General features: G+C 34.4%; 1 protein-coding gene across 2 annotated transcripts in view; it reads right to left on the bottom strand.

Annotated features, from left to right (window-relative positions):
- Positions 1 to 13,265, bottom strand: part of GAREM1 (GRB2 associated regulator of MAPK1 subtype 1) — a 174,267-nt gene that overhangs the window by 63,789 nt on the left and 97,213 nt on the right. The window lies entirely within an intron of this gene.

Raw genomic sequence — 13,265 nt, 5'->3', positions numbered from 1 at the left:
GCCCATTTAAAAAAAATTTTTTTTTTTCTTTTTTGCTATTGGGTTGTAGGAGTTCCTTATATAGTCTTTATATATTTTGGAAATTAACCTCTTATCTGATATGTAGTTTGCAAATATTTTATATTCTGTAGGTTGCTTTTTCACTCTGTTGATGGTTTCCTTTGCTGTACAGAAGCTTTTTAATTTGATTAGTCCCATTTATCTATTTTTGCCTTTGTTGTCCTTGTTTTTGGTGTCATATTCATGAAATCATTGCCAACGCCAATGTCCAGAAGTTTTTCTTCTATATTTTCTTCAAGGAGTTTCACAGTTTTAGGTCTTATGTTTAGTTTTTAATCAACTTTGAGTTGGGCCTTGTGTATAGTGTAAGTGTCCAATTATACTCTTTTGCATGTAGATATCTAGTTTTCCCAACACCATTTGGTGAAGAGACTATCCTTTTCCCATTGTATATTCTTAGCTCCTTTGTCAAAAATCAATTGATTGCATATGTATGAGTTTATTTCTAGGCTCTCTATTCTGTTCCGTTGTTCTATATGTTTGTCTTTGCCAGTACCATACTGTTTTAATTACTGTAGCTTTGCAATATATTTTGAAATCAGGAAATGTGATGCCTCCAGCTTTGTTCTTCTTTCTCGAGATTGATTTGGCTTTTCATGGTCCTTTGTGGTTCCATATGGATTTAAAATTCTTTCACAAGAGCACTTTTAAACCAAACTAATTAAAAGAAAACAAACAAAGCCAAAACTGGACGTCACATAATTGATCTCATATGTTCCAGATTATTACATATTTTAGTATAACATATTACTGTTTGCCTAACATGTGTTTATGTCATCTTCATAGGAAATAGTGGTTGCCATCTTTAGTGCTGTCAAGATCCAGCTCAGCAGTCAGAAGTACATCCAAATGTCAGCAAGCCGCCCATTCCCAGCAGCCTGCTAAGGGCAGCCATCCAGAATATTCACAGGCACCTCCCATTCCCAAATCTTGGGCTCAATGCCTGAATCCAGAGGGCTGCTGCCTGGTTCCCTTGCATCTCAAGCACTGGGGCAGGAGGGTTTTTCCAGTCACTTCCTGGGCACATAGGCAGTCTCTGGATCATCTCCTCCTGCTCTGTTTCTGCCAAGGCTCAGATCTCCAAGGCCTGTGTGCATCCTGCTCTGGTCTTCTCACATCCTACCCTGAAGGAAGTCTTGGAAGTACCCAGCTTGGTAACTGGTATTAATATCACCTCTGCATTATATTTGCACAACTGTGCTGCCTCCCCCGTCCCACCTCCAGATCCCATCTGTCAGACTGTTTCTTTTGAATTTGATTTATTTTTGGATCCAGATATCCAACTGGACTTAGAACAAATAGACTATATTCTTGTTGAAACCTGGTCCTGCACTGCTGGCTTCTTCAGAAATTATCATTAGGTATGTCTAATCATGCTAAAAGGGAAAAAAAGTGACTACTCACTATGCTGAATAAACAGCAACTTACTAAATCTAGAAATGTCTAATTATTTGAGTAATATTTTTTTGGAAACAATATGAATAAAAAATTAAGCTTAAGGATTTCTGCCATAAAAACCATTTTCAAAATAAAACACTGCCAAATGATAAAACACATGCATATACTTATACATAAATTTGTAATAATGAAGTGGCAGGTCAGAGAGCTGGTGAATAATGTGTAATAAAACAGTATGTAAGCAAAGCAGACAAGTGAAACGTAGGAGCAAATCAAATATATATGCAGAATATAGTTAACTCTCGATTATCTAGGCACAGATTGATTTTAAAATCATGGTATTTGTGAAAAAATTAAAATGACTAAAATTAGTGAAATATCTATATACGAGAAGGCCATTGTTAGGAAGCCAGTATTACTACCACAGCATGGGATGGCTCCTCTGGCAATCATATTTCACCTAATTAAACTGTTGAGATCTAAACCAAGACTAAAATTTGGCAAAAAAAAAATTAATTCATAATTAGAAATATCATTCAATGATAAATTATTAGAACCAAATTATGATATGAAAAAAGAAAAATTAATTCCATTTTAATCTATACTGAGGTCTGTGAGAAGAGTAAAAAATAGGAAAACCTTTGAAGTCTTCCTATAACCTTGATAAGGCAATGCTAATTTGGTTAAATTGGTTATGAGCAGAGGAGATGGCAGACTCTGGTTAAATTTGCCCAAAGCAGCAAATGCTTATTTGATTCTCAGGATGAAAAGTAACTGATCAATTTCTGGCTGGGATTCACATTGCCAACTTGATAAAAATGACATTGGGAGCAACTTGCCTTGGGTCTCAGAATCAGGAGATAATGGCACCACTGATGTCGGTAGTCAGAGAAAGCGTCCGGCCAGCCAAAAGCTGATCACATGTGGAGCAGTGGTTAGTCATCTCAGTGGTCTAATCACTGGATGTGTTTCCTACTAGGAGTACCGTAAGTCTATTATATACTATACTCTGGACTGGTTTTAACTCTGATTTGGGTTAAAGCCTGGGAGTCTCCACATAAGTTGCTATGCTTATCAAAAGTTGACTACAATATCAACATCAACATATTGCTTAATTTAAACATAACTGAAGAAGAAGGAAAGTCAAGCAAGTATAGAATTTTAAATGTAACATGAGATACAAACGGTTAGGGGTACCCTCATGAAATAAAATTATTGACTTTAACTGGCTTAGATCTCCCAATACAAACTCTCAATAAATTGGACCATCCTTTTATGAGAATTCTTTTTAGTATTCTGTAAATGTTTCATTAATATAAAGCAAATCCTGTTATAAAGTGATAGATATTGTTAGAGGTATCTTGCTATATGAAAAATGTGTCCAAGACCTGGTTGATGGTTCTTTTGTTTCAGACCATATATGAAAATAAAATTCCCATACAATCAAAGCATTTGGGCTCTCCTTTGGTGGCAGAACAAACGGTTTATTGTTCTGCTTATTTTTTTAGTGCATTAGTATTATGGGAATCAGAAAAAAATAATCAACTTATTATTCCTAGATGTATTTCAGATGTTGAGAAGTACAGGGACATAGAATCATTGGATTTTGGAGAACTTAACAGCATCTGATTCAAGAACTTTTAATAAAGTTCCCCAATACACAAACTTAACACTAGAAGAATGTTTATAAAGAGAGTTGAACTATAGAGGAGAAAAAGCCTTGCAGAAGGCAGCAGAACTTCCCACAAAAGGGAAGGAGGTTGTAACCAGGATTAAAGAGAAGGGAGGAGACACAGGGTCGGCACCATCTCAGTTCAATTCAATCTCAGTCTCGGCTTTATTTACATGTCATTTCTGTTTGGCCATAGAATTTGGAGAAGTCTGAATATAAACCCACCCTACGCGAGCCAAATTTGAGGCCTTAATTTATGGAAATACGCATATATTGTGTCCCCAACTATTAGCTGTGTGCATACAACAAAAAAGAAGTGATTTTATGACAGTTAAAAGATAAAAAGAAACAATTAAGAGAATAGAAGATTAAAGTTTAGTAAAAGAACATTAAAGACAAGAAACAAACAGTGCAACTCTGGTCTATGGAAAGCACTGCTCTGCAGCCAAGGGAAGGGGCGGGCCTCCTGTCCTTGCTGAGCAGGGATGCCCTCGGCACTCCAGGTGGCTGCTTGTTAGCAAAAGGAACAAGAGGGAGCTCATATTGAAAATAAGGAGAAAAGAGAAATATTAAAAGGAACCAAATATAGAAAAACAATCTTTTCAAAGATGAACTGAGAGAAATGTACTACTAACTGGATAAGAGAATATGAATTTGAGTCAATTTGGGAAGTCTTCTTGAAAGGGAATCTTTAAGATGTGTCACAGGATGCCTCAAGCAATCAAACAACTACTTTAACTCAGAATCACAAAAAAAGCCCAAATCATTGTCAATTAAAAATATTTACATATTTTGTGCAATGTATAAAAGTAGTAAAAGGGAGTATAATAGGTTTTATAAGATAGTTCCCTCTCACAGAGAGATGATAGTAATGTCTAAAAGAGTACAACAAAATGTGTGGCTTATTAGAAACTTATCTTGGCTATCCTCTCATGCCAGGTAACTACTTCATTTGTTTGAAGACCTCTGTGGTATTTCATTGTATACACATACCTTAAGCAATACACCAATTATGATCTGTCACTATCATGAATTCATTTAGGGAAGGCGAGATCTGTAAGTCTGATACGGATGGACTTCAGGGCCCTTTCTAAGCTCTGCAAATTTACTCTCGAAATTCTTAAGAATGTGATGAGTTCTGACACAAGAATTAAACATGGGTTGAGGCCTTCTTGCTAATTTGAAAACTACCTTAGGCATCTACAATTATTTCTTAAAATAGTCAGAAATCTCTGTATTCGAACTCAGTTTCAATTTGCCTAGTTTAAACTTGTTTTGAAACTGGTAAAAAAGCTACAAGGGAGTGCTCTAGAAATGAGCAAAAAGATACATTATATGCTGCTCAATGAGAATAAAGGGCAGAGGACCAAGTTTGCATTTACGATTAACAATACTTCTCTTAGTTTTGGCTAGTATCTGCTTCAAGAAGTTCCATTATTTTGAATAAGTCAAAATTTGGTGATTAAAAGAAAATTATTCATACCTCACATTATCATAAGAGTAATGAAAAGTAGGCAATATCCAACATCAGCCTAGAAAGTCAACTAGAGCTCAATTAAAAATTAATATAAAGGAAAATTCCTCTTTCTCACCTTGTAAATATGTAATTTACCAAATCAAGTGAGAAGATATTAAAAATTCAAATATATTTAAAGTATTAATAACTATTAACTGGCATTTTATTTCTTAGGTTAATTAGGTCATTAATGTACATAATTGTAAGAAATCCAAACACATATCTATCTGATACTTAAAAAGAATTCTGTCCTAGGACAAATATATTTCACAGAATTTACCATGTTTAGTCAAATTTTCCTAAATATGTAGTTAAACTGTCCAGAATTATTCAGTTATCTAAGCCTTACCTGTAAAATTTTAGTTAGACTATTTGTTCTTCAAAGATCATCAGAACTAAAATTCCTCACATTGCTCTGGATTACATGGAAATAACTAGATCAAACATAGCAGATATAAAATAGAACAGGTTTTATCTTATTTTTAAATCTTTATTTTTCCATTAGAGTTGATGTTCAATATTATTTTATATTAGTTTCAGGTGTACAGCATAGTAGTTAGACATCTATATAATTTACAAAGCAGTCCCCTCAATTAGTCTAGTACCTATCTGGCACTATACGTAGTTATTACAATATTATTGACTATATTCCCTCTGCTATACTTCACATCCTCATGACTATTTTTTAGCTACCAATTTGTATTTCTTAATCCTGTCACTATTTTCACCCAGACCCCTGAAACCTTCTTCCCATCTGGTAATCACCAGTTTGTTCTCTGTATCTATGAGTCTGTTTTTATTTTGTTTATTCATTTATTTTGGTCCTTAGATTCCTTATATAAGTGAAATCATATGGTATTTATCTTTCTCTGTCTGACTTATTTCCCTTAGCTTACCCTCTAGGTCCATCCATGCCATTGCAAATGGTTAAGATTTCATATTTTTTATGGCTGAGTAATATTCCACTGTATATATGTACCACCTCTTTTTTATCCAGTTGTCTACTGATGGGGACTTAGGTTGTTCTCACATTGTAAATAGCACTGCAGCGAACATAGGGGTGGACATATCTTTTCGAATTAGTGTTTTGGTTTTCTTTGGATAAACACCCAGAAGTGGAATTGCTGGGTCATAAAGTAGTTCAATTTTAATTTTCTGAGGAACCTCCCAACTGTTTTCCATAACGTCTGCACCAATTTGCAATACCACCAATAGTACACAAAGATTCTCTTTTCTCTGAATCTTCGCCAATGCTTGTTTATTGATTTATTGATAACAGCCATTCTGACAAGTGTGACGTGATATCTCATTGTGGTTTTAATTTACATTTCTCTGATGATTAGTGACACTGAGCATCTTTTCACATGTCTATTGGACATCTGTATGTCCTCTTTGGAGAAATGCCTATTCAGGTCCTCTGCTCATTTTTTAATTGATTGTTTTTTTTTGTTTTTTTTGTTTTTTTTTTGGTGTTGAGCCGTATGAGTTCTTTATAAATTTTGGATATTAACCCCTTATCTGATGTATCAATGGCAAATATCTTCTCCCATTCAGTAGGCTGCCTTTTCGTTTTGTTGATGGTTTCCTTTGCTGTGTAAAACTTTTTAGTTTGATGTAGTCTCATTTGTTTATTTTTTCTTTTGTTTCCCTCGCCTGAGATGATATATCAGAAAAAATATTACTCAGAGCAGTGTCAGAGAGTTTACTGCCTATGTTTTCTTCTAGGAGTTTTATGGTTTCAGTTCTTAAATTTAAGTCTTTAATTCACTTTGAGCTTATTCTTATATGTGATGTAAGAAGTGGTCTAGTTTCTTTCTTTCTTTTATTTTATTTTTTTTTGCATTTATCAGTCCAGTTTTCCCAACACTAATTTTGAATAGGCTGTCTTTACCCCCATTGTATATTTTGCCTCCTTTGTCATAGACAATTAAATAATATAGGAATGGGCTTATATCTGTGCTCTGTATTCTAGGACAGTTTTAAACCTTTGTCCTCTAAAAGTTTATAAAACTGATCTTAAACACATTTTAAATGCTGGAAGGCCTGAACTCTCATAGTCTTCATAACTTCTCCATAAATGAGAAATCCATTAAATTTACCAGGACAGGAATATACAAAGTTAAACTTCAACTGTAACTATCTCTCTAAATAATCTTCAAAAATTATCAGGTTTTTCTAATGTTTATGGCTTATAGGCCAAGATCTTTTACTAAATAATTAAAAATAATTATCTATAGTACAGTGGTTTCCAATCAGCCAGCCAAGAGCTAAGTAGCATTGCAAGATACCTGGGAATTCTGTATGCTGAGTAACATCTTCTACATATAAGTATTTCTTTCCAAAAATTGGTAGATGGCATTGTTATTGGTAAACATTTAAAAATCACTAAATCAACATATTACAAATATATTATAACAGAAATATAAAATGATTGCTGAATGAAGGAATACTAAATTAATAAAATTCAATTTATTAGACTAATAAATCTTATTGGTTTCACTACCTGATAAACTTAAGGTCATTCTGTATTTCCTTAATTAACAAATACGAAATGTATCATGTGGGCTTGTAAACTGTCATGCTGTTAAAAATGGATCCTTGGTTTTGAAAAGGTAGCACACAGCACTGAAAACAAGGCATGCTTTTTAAATCCAACCCTAAAACTTCAATGAGTTCAAAAAGGACATTTGCTCGAGTCCAGGGAATGTGGAACACAGCATGAGAAATGTGAACATTCTTGGTAAACTGACATCATCATGACAACTCTGGCAGGGCTCCAAGTGTCTGAAGCAGAATCGAGTCTTGTTTATGAAGTGGGTGAAAGAAACTTGGGCTTTCTGATTTATACCTTGGCAACAAGCAGAGATAGTTAAAAGAAAGGGAACACTTTTTAGGTACAGTAACTGACAAGTTTCAGCGAAGAAATGGGAAGAGGAGAAAAGAAAGCTATTTGAAAAGTTAAAAACTGCCCTCCCACCCCCACTTTTCAGAATGAGTCATTCAGAGTCTCTCTTCTCTCTAAATATACATACACATGGAGACTTGAAAAAAGTCTATTTATGAAAGTCATATAACCACTTTACAGTTTGGAAAGTAAGAAATAAATAACTCAAAACAGCGCGACCTCAACACAACCACTATTATATAATATACTGAGATTAGGATTTTTGGCTGATAGTACATGCTTGCCCCAGCTCTTTTAAAAATATAGAGCCAGGGATTTTATGATATTAAATATGGACCCAAAGACATTTAAATTAGGTATAAGGAAGGATAAGCATTTCTTCTCAAACTTGTGGATGTCAATATTTCCAACTGCACATGTGGTCTAGCTGGTACTGCTTCAAACTAAAGACAAGAGCCCTTCTCTCTAGGAAATTTCAAAACAGCTTTCGAATGCAATTTTAAAAACAGCTTTGTATGTCAATTTAACTCCTGTAGGTCACTTTTTAAAGTTCTTATTTGGATGTTTGTCCTTCATTATTTAGCAAACGATAAATTGAAGAGTTTTCATTTCTACTCTATGCAATAAAAAGATTATGTGAGTTATAAAAACATCAAAGTTTATAATGTAAAAACAAACTAAGTGATGGCCTTCTGGTTTCAAAAAACACATAAAACCAACTGGTCAAGGTTTTACATTTCTGTTCCACATTAAATTTTATGGCATATCAGGAATGTAAAGCATGATGTTTTAATAAAATTGCAACTTAATAGGTGAGATTCTAACTTCTGATAAATGCAGTATGTTTCTGAATGGTGTGCCTATTTTTAACTTAAAAGAGAGCAAACATTAGCAAGATAGTTTGTGAGTTGATGCAAACATTTATCTAGGAATCTATATCTTAAAATAATTTCTTAGTCCTTTGATTAAACTCCTAGTACTTCTGTCTTCTCGACTGTTAAATTTTATGGTGTGCTGTTGTTTCCTTACATTATTAAGAAAAGTTTAAAGTAATCAATAATGCTGTTTTAATGTAAGTAGGAAGTAATTTTCATTTAATTGTATTAAACTAGGAAGGAACACTCATATACCATATGAAATGCATTTGAGTGCCTTAGTCACATATCCTTCTAAATCACAATTACATATTCACTTTCTTGGCTCGCCAATGGTTTTAAAAGGTTATCTTTAGATTTATTACTCATTAATCTGACTAAAATGTATCAATAGAGAAGACTTATGTAAAACTACTGATGCAAACAAGAGAACAATAATTACAGTTCTTGGCCCTAACTTAACTCAGATATAAATAATTCATTAATAAAGGTTCAGATATTTTCCATGAAAAGCTTTAAAGTATGGATTAAAGGTCCTGCACCACACGGGTTTCACACAATTCAATCAAATTTCTGAATATATACTTCATTTAGTCAAGTTTAGCCAAGAGAAGTGTGGAGATAATTAGGTTAAAGGATGACCTTAAAACATTCAGTGTCCTGGAAACATGGTTAATAAATATTCTAGGTACTATCTTGAAAAGTGAAATGTGTTTCTTAAGCAATGCCTTCTCTTTTTATCCGGCCTCTTACTTGAATAAAAAACGTCACTAACACACAAAAAGATTTGCTTGCCATGGTTTGATACCACGGTTTAAGTCTGACCAGCTAGCTACCTTACATTAAAGTTCTCAGGGCATTTTTTGAAAAGATGGATTAAAATATTAGTTTCCATGCCGTAGAGAAATGCATGTGAAAAGTAATCTTTCTTCAGTGTAGGTACACAGCTGTTGATATAAAGATTTATGGAATTATATGTATCTGAAATATATGTTTTTCTGTGCAAATGCATTATGTTTAAAATGTCTAAATTTAAATGGAAAATAATATAAATTAAAATGATTAAAAAGTGCTTTTAGAGCCAAAGATTTCCAGTGTTAGAACAAAACCAACAAGCTCCTTTTTCTTCTCAGCCTCCCACTCCAAAGCCCCTTGGAGCAGCTGCAGGATACTCTCTTATGAGAAAATAAGTAAGCACCAAGTTACAGAAGTATGGTATCCTAAAAGTTCATTTATTAGTCAATTCTTCAAAATTCTAATATTTTCCCAGGGAAACAAGATTACGATTGGGGATTAAGTTTCCGGATCAGCACACAAAACCTGATTTAAAACATAATAATACTGAGACAAGGCCAAGGATTCTACAGGTAAATACATGCCAGGCCAATCCCCCATGAGGTGCCAGAAACCTATCTTCTTGTGTTGCTAGGCTGGCATTGTGAGTTGCTAGACTGCCAGCCCAGAGTCTTTTCACTGCTAGTCACTGCTGGAGGATTTTGAGGTGTATGAGTTCCATAAGGCAGGGCCGGGGAGTGGCCTCTAAGAGGATCATAATTTCAGAAGATGAGGGACAGAACCAGGAGTTTAGGGATGACAAGCTGAATGGTAACGTGGGGACAGGTGGAGAGGGAAAGGAGGCTGAGGTAGAGTGAAAAAGTGGGGTGGAAGGAGGATGGGGCCAGGGTCTGGGGGTAGGCTAGTGAGTGTAGTTTTGAGCCAAAGTTTACCTCCCCTCCTACTCTGTGTGGATCTACCTTCTTTTTTCCCAGGATCAGATTAAAAAGACCAGACCTGTGAACAGCTATGATTAGGGAAGGCAAGAATATCCGTGGATGAGGGGTTTGGAAGGATGGGGGTGGAAGAGAGAGAATTCCAGGCTCATTTGGGACCTGTAGAAGAGGAAAGTCCCTAGCTACTAGGGCCTGGCGATAGAGGAGTTTCCGAATGCCTCTCTTTTGAGCTGCTAATATATAAATTGAGAACACAAAGGTGCTTAGAATATAAATAATAAAGGAGTTTGATTATTTGTTTATTAATAAGAGACCAACTCACACTAAACTTTTCAACGAATGTCCATACCCCAACTAGATCATCTGTTGCTTTTGACAGAATACTGAGTTTTTGAGTCAGACTATAATATGGAAATAAAAGTTACATTGATTTTCCACTTAGAATGAGAACCTTTATGGACCTTTTTCACTGACTTCTATGCCTTTAATGTTAAATTAATAGTCTGAATATTCCTACATAAAGAAATGTGCAAAAAAGTTCTAATCAGATGCTAATGAAGTCAGAGGCATTTTATTTTACCCAAAAATACCTTTTAAAGGTCTATTGTGTCCCAGGTATTTTCTGTGTAGGGGATACAGCAGTGTTGGGTCAGAGAAGCCCTAAATGCTACTTTTATGTTTTAGTGACAATACTGCCACATAAAGGAGGGATCTCCTCAACTTTTGGCTGGCCTTTGAGCACCACTATTTATTTACATAATAGCTATTTCGTTCGTGTGTGGCCAACTTTTCTGACCTTGGCCCAACTCTAAGAGTTAAAAGAATTTGTCACACTTTGGTAAGTTCTCAAGTAACTGGCATAACATATTGAATTTCTTGCTTTGATTACATCAGGATCTCACAGGCTTTAACTTCCGAGTTACATTAAGTAAAAATACATTAGAAATTATATAAAGTTTACCATTAGATTAAGGATAAGAAGACAAAGAGTCATGGAAAGAGAAAGTGATTTTTAATCAACTTGACTACGCTGAAATCGTACCACTTTTTGCAAGAGGATTTAAGGTGCCTTCTGATTGTGAAACAATTCTATACTGTCCTATGAATGTGTGAATATACTGGTCAATGGAACCTGGGTCTTCATGATTAGAACTATTAGATCTAGGGCTGGGGAGAAGTTAATCTAGAGAAGAAGGGGCAGTAGTGGAATCTGTGAATGAAAGAAGGGGAGGGGAGAGTGAGGGGAAGGAGTGGGGAAGTAGGAGGGAAGTCGGGATAGGGGGGAAGTGGGGAGGACTAAATCTCTCAAAAGTCCAGAAAAAAAGTTTTATCCTTAGAAAGATTATACGATCTTTTATTAATAAATCGACTAGTTAGAAATGATTATAAGTAAAAGATGTCTTATATGGTCTATGTTAAGTAACTGATGAATATTAGTGAAGCCAAAGGAACCACAGATAACACGCAATGCATAAATCACCCTGATAATCTAAACTGACAAATCCACTAGCGCTGAACTCATTATAAGGTTGCAGTGAAAATGAAAGAATAATTTAGTACCAGAGGCTGTGCCTTTTCTGCTCCACATTTATGTTTTATGTCTCCTATACTTAAATTCCTATTAGTGGTGAAAATATTATTTAACTATATAAGCAAAACAAAATTAGAAAAGGATCATGTGAAAGAGTTTCATAAATTTCGTGTGCATTTTTAAATAGTAATAGTTTAGTTTGAAAGTATGCAAATATTATTAAATACACAGAGTTACCAAGTTTAAGATAAATGTATTATATAAATCATTCTATTTCAGTGCCTGAAAGAATGCCCAGTACCCAGCACACAGGTCAATAAATATTTGTTACATGACTGAATGAATGTTAAGACAAAAGAGAGAGAGGTAGAAGAACTGCAGTTTTTATTTGGGAGAGTCCAAAAGTAGCTCCAATGCCACCAACACTACCTGAACATGAAAATTTGTCTCTTTTCTATCTACAATGCAAATTAAAAACTTAAATAACACATTGTAGCTAGGAGAGAAATAAGATATAATTCTCTCTCAACCTTGTCTACAAAAGCATAATTGCCATTTTAATCATCCCAGATGGCATACAAGAGACCTCAGGGATAAGAAAGAGTCCAACTCCCTCAACTAATTGGTTAAACTTGGCCCAAAGAGGTTAAATGATTCGCTTGAGGTCACACAGTCAAGGAACAGTCAGAATTCTAGTCCTATGGCCTCCCTTCAGCGTTTCGCTAACTGTGTTTAAATAAATGTTTTGGGAGAAACCAGAAGTCACAGGCCAGATAAGTAAAGAGGGAGTGACAGAAGAAGCTACTGTATTTTCCTGATGATAAATTTACCATGGACCTCATTGTGTCAATGGATTCTGTTCCAGTAAATACCACTAACAAAACTGTCTTTACAGGCCATTAAAAGAGTGAACATTGGGAGTCAGTGATGGAAGAAAAAATTTTTTAAAGAGAAAACAATCTAAGGGTCATTATTGATATTGAAGAACTCATTATGAATTACTATATTCTAAATTTTTCCCAAATCTAGCAGTTACATAATTTTACAAATTTACATTTAAATTTCTTTTTTAAAAAAACTCTTGAAACAAGAAGCTTATGATGAAGAACAAAGTAATGCCTCCTAGAATTGTATCTTTGGTAAAGAAAATTTTCTTAGTTTGCATCTTTAGGATAAATTTTAGATATGGCTAGGTATTAGATAGAGCTATTTACCTTAATTTCCGTTTGTGATAATTACTCGTAAACTTTAAGAAATCAAGAACAGAGAGAAAAGTGGCCAAAGTTACTAGCTTTATACTCATGTTTGAGGTTTACACTCACTATTTCAGTCACTAACAACAGGGAGGGAAAAATATTCAACAAACATGCAAACACATTAGAAATGTCTTATTTCATTTTTATCTTTTAAAATTATGACAATTAAAAGTTACTGGTTTTATCCTGATATTTATAAATGTGAGGGAACTAAGGACTTTTTTCTTAGTATCTTGCCACCCTTAAATTCGGTTTAAATTCACAAAAAGAACAAAGAACAGTATGTTTACAGGTTAAAAAATATACTCTAAAAAAGAAATTG

Source organism: Pteropus medius, unplaced genomic scaffold (assembly GCF_902729225.1).
Source record: "Pteropus medius unplaced genomic scaffold, Ma_sr-lr_union100, whole genome shotgun sequence".
Lineage (NCBI taxonomy): Eukaryota > Metazoa > Chordata > Mammalia > Chiroptera > Pteropodidae > Pteropus > Pteropus medius.
Note: the sequence above shows the minus strand (reverse complement) of the source record. Positions and strands in the feature narration are given on the sequence as shown.